Source organism: Pteropus vampyrus, unplaced genomic scaffold (assembly GCF_000151845.1).
Source record: "Pteropus vampyrus isolate Shadow unplaced genomic scaffold, Pvam_2.0 Scaffold18, whole genome shotgun sequence".
Lineage (NCBI taxonomy): Eukaryota > Metazoa > Chordata > Mammalia > Chiroptera > Pteropodidae > Pteropus > Pteropus vampyrus.
Genome location: NW_011888799.1, coordinates 1,402,941 through 1,413,585, shown reverse-complemented (window position 1 = coordinate 1,413,585; position 10,645 = coordinate 1,402,941). Strand labels below are relative to the sequence as shown.

General features: G+C 47.3%; 1 long non-coding RNA gene across 1 annotated transcript in view; it reads left to right on the top strand.

The window, feature by feature from the left end:
* The first annotated feature begins 5,518 nt into the window (after positions 1-5,518).
* LOC111736135 overlaps positions 5,519-10,645 on the top strand; it is an 18,982-nt gene continuing 13,855 nt past the window's right edge. Inside the window, exon 1 of the long non-coding RNA XR_002779084.1 lies at positions 5,519-5,530. This is a non-coding gene — a long non-coding RNA (uncharacterized LOC111736135). The remainder of the gene's footprint in view (positions 5,531-10,645) is intronic.

Genomic DNA, 10,645 nt, shown 5'->3' with positions numbered 1-10,645 from the left:
ATATATACACACACATTTATATATATGTATACATGTATTTACCTATAATGTAAAACTACCAGTAGTACAGAATGAAATACTACTCAGTAATGAAAAAGAATTTCTATAACTACATGCAACACCATGGATGAATCTCACATATAACGTTGAATGAAAGAAGCCAGGCACAAAAACATCACATACTGTATGATTCCATTTATATAAATTTCGAGATGAGGCAAAGTTAATTTACGGCAATAGAATCCGAATAGTGGCTACCTTTGGGTGGATGTTGATGCGGGAGAGGCTTACACATTTTGAGGTGCTGGAAATGTGGAAATGTTCTCTACCTTGATTTAAGCTGTGGTTACATGCATGTATCCAAATGTGAAAATTAATTGAGCTGCACCCTTAAGAGTCCTGCACTTTAGTGCGTATATGTTGCACCTCGTTAATGTCTCCCAGGGTGTTCCCCAAGTTGCCCTGCCACTTCTCGAAGTCCCCATGCACACCTGAAGCAGAATGGATAAATGGAGGTTTTGCCTGAGGAAAGGGCAGGGTGGAGGTGGTGGAGTGGTGGCTGGCAGGTGGGGAGAGTCAGGGGCTGTCTCAGGAGAGAGGGCAGGATGGGCACCCACTATTCCCAGAATCCTGCCCATTACTCTAGAAGCAAGTGGGTGCCCCTTCCCTTAACCACCCCTAAGTCACCTTGAGGGGTCATTGCCCTTGGTTTGTGGGGTGGTGCCCTGGGGTTCCATTTTGATACCCTAAGCAAATGGTACTGATGGTCCACAAATCCAAAGAAATATCTGCCATAGTCTTTTAAGCAGAGAAAGGCTTCATAGCACTTGCAGGTGATTTACCTCATTGAAACCTCTGGGGTTTATTGGATTTTACTGCTGAGGAAAGAAGCCTGAGCACCGAGGAGCTTGTGCAAGGTCTCCTGGAAAGGCCGTGGGGAGCTGGATCGGAGCCCAGCCTCCCCTCTCCCAGCTGAGGCCTCCCTTTGGCTGGGGGTGGGGGGGTGGGGGCTTGCTCCTGGTGGGTCTTTCAGGAAGGAGTGGGGCTTCTCCGTTATGACACCTCAGCGTGAGAACCTGTGCCGGGGAAAGAGGATGTGTGGTGAGGGGACTGTTTATGGGCGTGTGGGGAGTATTTGAAAGCTCAGATTTCTCTTTAACCTACCCCAAGGGAGAAGAGAGCTGAAAGCTTTCATGCTTTTCTGTGTCCATGACACCTCCTTCCTCCCCCACCCACCCCCTAGGCTTCTCTGCCTCTTACCATGGGTGGTGCTGAACACTTTTAGTACAATTTGTGATATGGTTTCTACTTTAAGAGGATTTACCATTTATTGGCCGGTTTAGAGAGCTGAGAGTGGAAGGTAAGGCAGGCGAGAGCTGGGTGAGGGGCAGCATTGCAGACAGCAGGGAAGCAGGGAGGGTTGGGCCGCTTACACTCTGATGTGGGGACCTCCAGAATCAAGCTCCTTGATCCAGTTCAAGGGAAAGAACACCCACAGTTCATCTGATGTGTGGGAGAGAGATGAATAGACACCAACCTGCCCTCCAGCCAGCCCTGCAGTACTGAGAACAGATGACAGAGAAATAGCTCAGCCCTTTCTTTCCAGGAAGTTCTCTCTGCTGTCTAACTTCCATCCCTCCTCTTAGAGTTTCTACTCTGCCCTTTTGTTCTGTCTTCAGAGGAAACAGAGAGGCCGAAGAAAGCCAGTGAAGCAGGGAAATAGAGAAACACTCTGAGCCCCACCTCCTTGCCTTTCCGTGAGCTCCTGAGAAATCTCTCTCAGGCCCTCCTCACTTGCTTGCTCTCTGCGCCAGCCCCTCTGGTGCCTTCTCTGGTTCTGAGATGGCACCTGACATAACCTGGGTAACCTCACCAGGTGACTGATAGCAGGCCCAGGGACTGGACATCTCAGGAAGAGCAGGGGACAGTGGCAAGTTGTTCCCACCAAAACCACACATTACACCCATTTGATTATCAAATATTTCCCATTTAGTTTTAATTATATATTTTTTTTCACTGAATAGGTCACCACATCCCAAAGCCACAAATTCCCTTCACTCCTATCCCCAACCACATAGTTCTTTTCAAAGAGAATCAACCTCATCAGTTTCTTGAGTTTCCTTCTGAAAATATTATGTATAGAATCACAAATACATGTATATTGTTTTCCTCTGTTTTACACAAACATACACTGTCCTGAACTTTTCAGTGTATTTTGGAGGTAGTTTCACATGCGTACATATCAAGCTTTCCTCGTTTTTATGCAGCTGCATTGTATTCCCTTGTATGGATTATAACACATACACAAAGCACCCACCTACTAAGGGCCAAGCACTGCAATAGGCAGTGGGGTTATAACAGTGAATGAGCCAGTCAAAGCACCTGCCTTGATGGGGTTAACAGTCAGGGGGAAACAAAGATAAGAACACAGGCAAATACCTTTGTTGCATGAAGTTTTAAAATGAGAGAACTACATTTTAAAATAGAAAGCCTGAGGAATGCCAGCAAAGGCTTCCGAAGGAAGTAACATCTATAGTGAGACCCAGTGGGCATTAGCTAGATGGGGGTGCGAGTGGGGAGGGAAGAGTGTTTTAAACTGGAAGAACAATGTATTTAAGGGGTAGATATAGAACACTCTGAGCACTTGGTGATTCAATATGGGGCGGGGTGGGGAATGAAGCTGATGAGGTCAGAGAGACCCCATTGGGCTTGCCTTGTCAGCCAAGGAAGAGTGAGCATTTAGATTTGATCTGTGCAGTGGGGAGCATCAAAGAGATTCAAGTGTGACTGACATGATAGGGCTTGTATTTTGGAAAGATACAGTGCCTGCTGTGTAGAAGGAAGATGAATGGGATGTGGGGCCCCATGAGCAGCAGGGAGGCCAGCTGGGTACTCCATCCACCAGGCCTAAGGCCTCCATACTCACTGGCTTAGCAACCCGCACCCCTCCACCTGCACCCCCCAACACCTCCTCGTGGGCTTAAGGTAATCGTAGCTTTTTCTGGCCACATTCCCTCTCCTCTAAAATGCAGGGCATTGGATTAAATCAGCCCCAGCCTCTCCTGTGACTTCAGCCTTCTGCTGAATAAACTGACTTCTGGGTTCTTCCCCTACCCCACCCTCCATCCCTTCTCCTAACACCTTTTCCTACCTCGATGATTTTATGCAGACTGTGTATCCTCCTTGTCACCTAACTCACCCTTTTCAATTATGTCAGTGCTTGGAGCCTGGTAATCACTCAATTAACTCCTTCTCCTCCTCTCTCCTCCAAACTTTCAGGCAGACTCTCCTTCTCCAGAGAAGCAATCGCTCTCTCCTGTTTGGTTATTCAGCCATTTCTTGGGGCTTTCTCTGGTTCTCAATGATGTGTGGGCCCAAGGATATCCACCATCTACCCGCTAATGGATGCCTCACCATCTGACAGGAATTCGTGCCTCTCCCATCAGACAAGTCTGGGAGTGCTCTCTTCCTCTCTCCTCTAAACTCCCGAGTCTCTATTGGATTCAGTCGGCCCTTTCTCATAGAGCCCCAGGCAGAACTTCCAACCACATACTGGTTACTTGCTTCCCTTCAGATCCACTTTCTGCCCTGCTCCACTTTGCTTTGTGTCCTGGAAGAATGACCCCTACAACTGCATCTGATGGTCTCTTTGTTCACTGTTCACTGGCTTCTAGTTTGGCTCCACTGCCTGATGGGAGCCACCAGCAATAAGTCTGAGAGCAGCGGAAAGGCCAGAGTACTTAGCCTGCCCCTCCTTCTCTTCCAGGCTGCAGTTTGGACAGTGGCTACATTTCTCCATCAAAGCCATAGGCAGCAGCTCCATTTGGGTGGGCTGCCAGCTCCTATAGCTGCAGCTCTTGGCAACCATCTCTCTTTCACCTTCATGCCTGGAATGGTAACTAGCTCTGGGTGCCTCATCACCTCTTATTAGTTTCCTTAAAGCTGCCTACTCCTTTGTAAATAGTCCCTTCATTTATATGCCTTCGATTAACCCTTTGAGGGTGCCTATTTCCCACCAGGACTGATGGACACATTCCTCGAATCCCGCTCCCCATCACACTTCTTCCACTCTCAAGCTGGGGTGAGGAAATTTCTGTATCTCCATTGGGGCATTGGTGATTCTTCCCCTTTTTTCTTGGAGAAGTTTATGCTCTGTTTTCTACTGGGAAAAAGGAATGTCCTCAGACGTCTTTCCTAGGTAGTCATAAGGATTCAATGCGTCCTCATGAGTCGTGTGTCTGGCATAGTGCCGCATATTGTAGAATCTTTAGTAAACGTTAGGTTTCTAATCCTTTGGGCAGTAGCTTCCTCTCAGCATCTGTCTGCACTGGATCTGGGGGAGGGCATTCCCTCCGAGAGAGGGGCCTGGGCACAGGAGAGAGGGAGAGTTAGGGACTGGAGGGAGTGCTCCTGATGAAAAATCTTGTCCCCAAGCTATATGTGTGACTCTATTAACCTAGAGAGTGCCTCTCAATGCTCCGTTTGCCTTTTAGATAGAGTGGAGTAGGATGTATGTGGGGGATCCGCTCATTATAGGAGGAGCAGAAGAGGCCTCTCCCCCTCCCGGGGCCCACGCTGCCGTCCGCCATTAGCGCAGCCCGGCGCTGCTCTCACTCCATTAGCCTTCAGGAATAAAAAGAATGATTTCTTAAGTCAAGAATAATTATTTCAACCAGCTTTCCTCCTTAGCTTGCTGCTGTGCTGGCTGGGCCGTGTGTGCTGGCTGACAAATTAATTTCTATTATTTATATTGGGCTAGAGAGGAGCCACAAGTCTGGGGAATGAGGGGGCAGAGAGGAGCTGGGAGAAGAGACATGGGAGATGGAGATGGAGAGACAGGGACGGGGAAGTGGGGAAAGAAGAGGAGTGGGAGGGAGAGAGAAGGGAGAGGGAGGGAGAAAATCAGAAAATACAGAAACAGAAGAAAAGACAGGAGAGCGGTTAGATGGAAAGAAGCCAGTGGGTCGGCAGGCTGGGGTGGACTCCAGGCTTGGGAGGGCCGGCCTGGGTCTGGGGGATGTGAGCACTGGCTCTGCTCCCTGTACTTGTGTGGGCAGCTGGGTCTGGGCGCACAAGCCAAGACGACAGAAGTCCACCCCTCTGGGAAATCTGCCAGTGTGCCCCTGCCCATCCTCCCCATTTGGATTATGCACTCGCATATCATCTAGCACTCAGGGTGAATACTCTTCATGCCCCATCAAAATGCACAGAGATGTCTCCATCTCCCCCATCCTCCCAGGCTCCTGCCATGCCCCATGCCTCCTCCGCAGGAGACAAGAAGGTCTCACTGATTTTATCCCATCCAAATTAGAACCGCAAGAGGCTTGATGGAAACATGCCCCTACTCATCCCTTGCCTACCCCTCTCTCCTCCCTGTTCTTCCTTCTTCCTTTCCCTTTCTTCCTCTCTTTCATTTCCTCTTCCCCTCCTGGGATGGAGGGGGTAACTGGTCTGCCCGCTCAGGGATTGAGGGTCATAGGATACAGATGCCCCATCTCCTCTGCAAAGCCTCAGGACCTCTTCCTCTAAAGTAAGGAAGAGCAGGTCGGGGTCTGCCTCCTCGTGCCCATTTCCTGCCAAGATGCAGAGTTCACTTGGCTACTCCAATCTTGGCCCTGCATCTTATTGAAAAATATACAGTTGACCCTTGATCAAAATGGTTTGAACTGTGCAGGTTCACGTACGTGTGGATTTTTTTCAATCAACAATTTGAAAAAAATCACAAATGAACTGTGTGGTCCCAAACAGACGACATAAACTCGTGGTATCGATAAATGTAGTATAATACTGTGAAAGTATTTGATCTTCCTTATGATTCTCTTAATAACATTTTCTTTTCTCTAACTTTCTTTGTTATAAGTATGTAAGACATATAACATAACAAATATATGTTAATTGACTGTTATCAGTGAAGCTTCCAGAAAATAGTAGGCTATTAGTAGTTATGTTATGGGGAGTCAAAAGTTACATACAGATTTTTGACTGGATGGGGGGTCAGTGCCCCTAACCACTGCATTGTCCAAGGGTCAACTGTATATTACATGGTTGTTTGTTTATTTATTTTCTTTCTTTATTTTTTTTTAATGGAGAAAAATCTTAAATGTTCAGTTCAATGAGTTTTTACATATATATTGTTGGGGAGGAAAAATGTGTCCTCTACTCTTCTAGGTTCTTCTGGCTGGTCTAGGAATTAAATTAACAGGACACATTAACAGGAGAAAAAACAAATTTAATTTCCTATGTACAGGAGCTCCATAAGAATATGAGACCCAGGAGCTAAGGAGAAGGGGGTTTGTGTCTGGGACTTCAGCTGGGAGGGAGACAATTCACATGCAAATGGGAAGAGCAGATATTTGGTGAACAAATATTTGCCATGTCGCACAGAGAAATCTTTCCAATGTAAATAAAGTTATCTTTGGTAATAGCTCTTTTACAGGTATGGGTTCCCTATATACATTTTTTTAGGCAGTTAAGGAGAAGGTAAAGAGAAAAACTTCCTGTGTCTTCTGTTTCTTAAGAATAATTAGCCTACAACAATCCTCACGTCAAAGAGATGCATTTGGGGATGCAAATTTGGTCCCCAGCGTGTGCGCACGTGCGCGCACACACACACACTCTTGTAACCACCAATCACTTAGATTAAGAAGGAAAACATTCCCAGAAGCCCCCTTCATGCCACGATCCCACCCCACCCCTACCCTGACTCCTACCATCTTGAGGTAACTATAATTTTGACTTCTATTACCACAGATTAGTTTTGCTGGTTAGTGAAATTTGTATAAATAGAATCATGCAGTATAGACCCTTCCTATCTGTCTTCTTTTGCTCAACTTTATGTCTGTGAGATTTGTCTGCATTGCTTATAGCAGCAACTCATTTTTCATCGCTATGGAGTATTCCATTGTATGAATATTCCACAGTTCATTCAACCATTCTCTTGATAGATATCTGGGTTATTTTAGTTTTTAGCTATTATGAATAAAGCTCCATGAACATTCTTGTACTTTTTATGCTTTGCACATTAAGGTTAGTGTAACCTTGAGCAAGCACATTATTATGATTTATAAGAAATATATTTGTTTTTTGTTCCTGGTTGTTGGCTCACAGCTCCCAAAACCCTTGGAATTTCCTGAGTGATTAGAACAATGGGAGCATCTTCTGTCATAATATTTGTTCTCTTGTCCTTAGTTTCTGAAATGGTTTTAGAGCCATCAAGGTGAAATGGTTGCCTTGTTACTCATAACCTGAGTTTATGTTAATAAGGTGACTTTTGGAAAGCATTAAAGGATGGGGGCTGGTTGCCAGGAGAACCAACCATGTGATTGGAGGGTAGGAAATTTTAGTTCCTTCCCCAACCTCTGGGGCGTGAGGAGGGGCTGAAGGTTGAATCAATTACATGATTTAATCAATCATGCCTATGTGATGAAGCCTTTATGAAAATCCAAAAAGGGGATGGGTCAGAGAGCTTCTATGTGCCACCGTGAGGGTTTCCAAACTCCACAAGTTCAGAAGCTCCTTTGTTTGGGACCTCACCCTATAAATCTCTTTATCTGTCTGCAGATTCGTATTCTTTAATATCCTTTGTAATAAACCAGCAATCTAGTGAGTAAAAGGATTTCCTGAGTTCTGTGAGTCATTCTAGCAAATTAATCAAACCCAAGGAAAGGGTCGTGAGAACTTTCGATCTGTAGCCAGTATTCAAAAAGCACAGGTAGCAACCTGAGCTTGCAATTGGCCTCTGAAGCAGGGGGCGACCTTGTGGGACTGAGCTCTCAACCTGTGAGATCTGACGCCATCTCCAGGTAAATAGTGTAAGAATTGAGTTGAATTATAGGATACCCAGGTGGTGTCATGGAGAATTGCTTGGTGGTGTGTGGGGAAACACCTCCCCCGCCACATACACTACTCCAACTCACCCATGGGAATTGTGGGTGCAGAATATTTTAGCAAGTTACCTAACTTCTCTGAGCCCCAATTTACTCATCTCTAAAATGAGAGGTAGGGAAGATGTTAACTATCCTGTTAGGTGATCATGATGAATAAATGAGATAACACATACAAGTTGTGTAACATAGTACTAGCTCAGAGTAGGTACTCAATAAATGCCATTTCCTCTATCTTGTAATCTGTTGGGGGCTGGGAAAGGAGGTTGCAGTATATAATTTCCAGCCTGGGACCCTAAGGTTAGGAAGCTATCGCAATAGCAAGCTCTACCATCACAAAATAATAATAACAGCACTGATGACTGTTTATTGAGCTCTCACATGGCAGATGCTCTACTGTAGACTTTTATCGTCATTTCTATCATTTTTCACAGCTGCTCTCTGAGATCCAATTCTCTGTGGCCTTTCAGGCTTCAGGTATGATCCCCATTTTGTAGATGGGGAAACAGAGTCTCAGAATAATTGAAAAGATTTGCTCCAAATCATTCATCCATTTGGCTTGAGAGTAAAGACATGTCTCTTTTACTTCTGTGCCTCCCTGCACCCAGCAGAGGGTCTGACTTAGGGTGGGTGCTCCTGCTTTGTGAAATAGACAGAAAATAAAGTCTCTCCTGTGCAGCCCTCCAGTCTTGCTTGCCCCATGGCCTGAACCTTGCTTTCCTTGTCTAGGACAGGTCTGGATGGAAACAAACCCTTTCCAGCTGCAATGTGTATCCCTCTATTTCAGAGGCTTTGGTGAATGAGTGTGAATGCAAGAGTAGCAGAGGCTGCTGTAGTTCCAATTATGGCCTTGGGCCTTAGAGGCTCTACAAAGCTTTCTTTCCCTCCCACAGCCATTTGGAGGAGGGGCCCCTAATTGCAAGGTGGAGGGCTGCTAATGAGCCCGCCAAGGACCTTGAAGATAGCTCTGATGGCACTAAAGAGCTTCTCTGAGTTTTCTTAAAAGACTGGGTGACAGTGAAGCCTCCATTAGCAGGAGGGAAGATTAATCACTGGATGGGTCTCGGTCATCCCCTTCCGAAGTGCACCCAGCTGTCCCTGCTGCACTCTTGGGGGTTGAGAGACACCCCTACTCATAACCTCCCCTATCTGATCTGAGATGAGAGCAGGGCAGGGAGAAGGAAGTCTGTGGGGCTGGGCCTGGGGGACAGAGGGATGGGGATGGAGACTAGAGAAACAGGAGCAGGGGCCTCTAGGGAGTGATTGCAGAGGTTCTGACAGACCCCAGGAGAATGCGAATGATATGCAATTATGAAAACCATTAGTGATTAGTTGTGGGTCAACAGCTGGGGTCATTTGAGTAATCAGTTGACAGTTCTGTGCTCTAGGTATCTGACTGGACCTAGGGGAGAGTCAGGTGTTATAGCCTTGGTGGGGCCAGACCAGGATCTCTGACCCCTCAGCTTGCCAGCCCTCCTGGGCACCCTCCCTGGCAACTCCCACTGGGCAGTATGGGGTTCAGGCAGCCCAAGGCTCAGAGAAATGCTTGTTTGAGCTGTAAACTGCCCTACCCTTTCCTAAGGTGGCTTACGGGCTCCCATCTCTGCCTCTCCCCTTTCATGGTGTGTGAACTTCTCTTCTTCCCTCTGTCTCGCATTTCCCCTGCCTATTCTCTAGCTTCCAGTCTCTCTGTCTGTCTCCTCTCTGTGCCTAGTCTCTGGATATCTTCATCTCCTGCTTCCCTCTCCACCTATGAGTTATTCCTGGTGAACTTTCCTTAGTGCTCTTGGTGGAAAATTTGCCAACTCCAATGTCCTTGTGCCTCAGTTGCTTAATTTGCACCTGGTTCTTATTTGATGGGTTTGGAGGGCCCAGCCAACCCTGGTGGTATATGTGTGTGGGGGGAGTTATGATCTGCTCCATCTCATTTTGTCAAGAAGACCCGCAGCTGCCAGTCATAGCTTCCTCTGAGGGCAGTGTAGAGGGAATCTTGAGAGGACACCCCTACTCATAACCTGCCTATCCCCCTGCCTCTGAGGACCAGGTCATGCTGGACAGGCCGAGAGAAGGATTGCCACCAGTACCGGTTCGAGGAGGAAAGTTCTTCCTGGAGTCTTCGCCATGGCAGGGGTAGAGAAAAAAATTAATCAGTGTTTGCCAAGTTCCTGCTGTATGCCTGGAAGGTGGCCTCTCTGAAGACATCCTGCCCACTGACCCTCCCCAACACACACACACTTCATTATAATCATTGTGTGTGTGGTGGGGAGGGTCAGTGGGCAGGATGTCTTCAGAGAGGCCACCTTCTAAAAGCCCCTTCCTTACTGTGACTTTCCAACAAGGGGAAGTCTGTAGGCCCGGCAGACCTGAGTAGGAAGCTCCACTTCTGGGCCATTCTCTGGGAAGATGAGAGGCCCTGAAGCAGAGTGATGTGGGAAACCCAGAGGGTAGGGAGAGCAGGCAACAGGCCTGACCTTCACCTAGAGGAGGGGGCTGCAAGGGCCTGAGACCAATGACACTGGACCCCTCAGTCTGACCCTCTGTAGTGGTGGATATGGGTAGCCAGGCAGTTCTGAGTGGAGGACAGCAGCAGGTGGAGCACCTAACGTCCTCAAGCCTCCTCTGCCGGCTCTATGGAGCGCTGCTGACTCTAGGAGGATGAACTGAGGTTGGCATTGTCCTATATAGTAACACTTGCAGCCAGACATGTGGTTGTTGGGTGTGGCAGTCATGATGTTTGTCCCCTATCTGGCCCAGAGATCCTT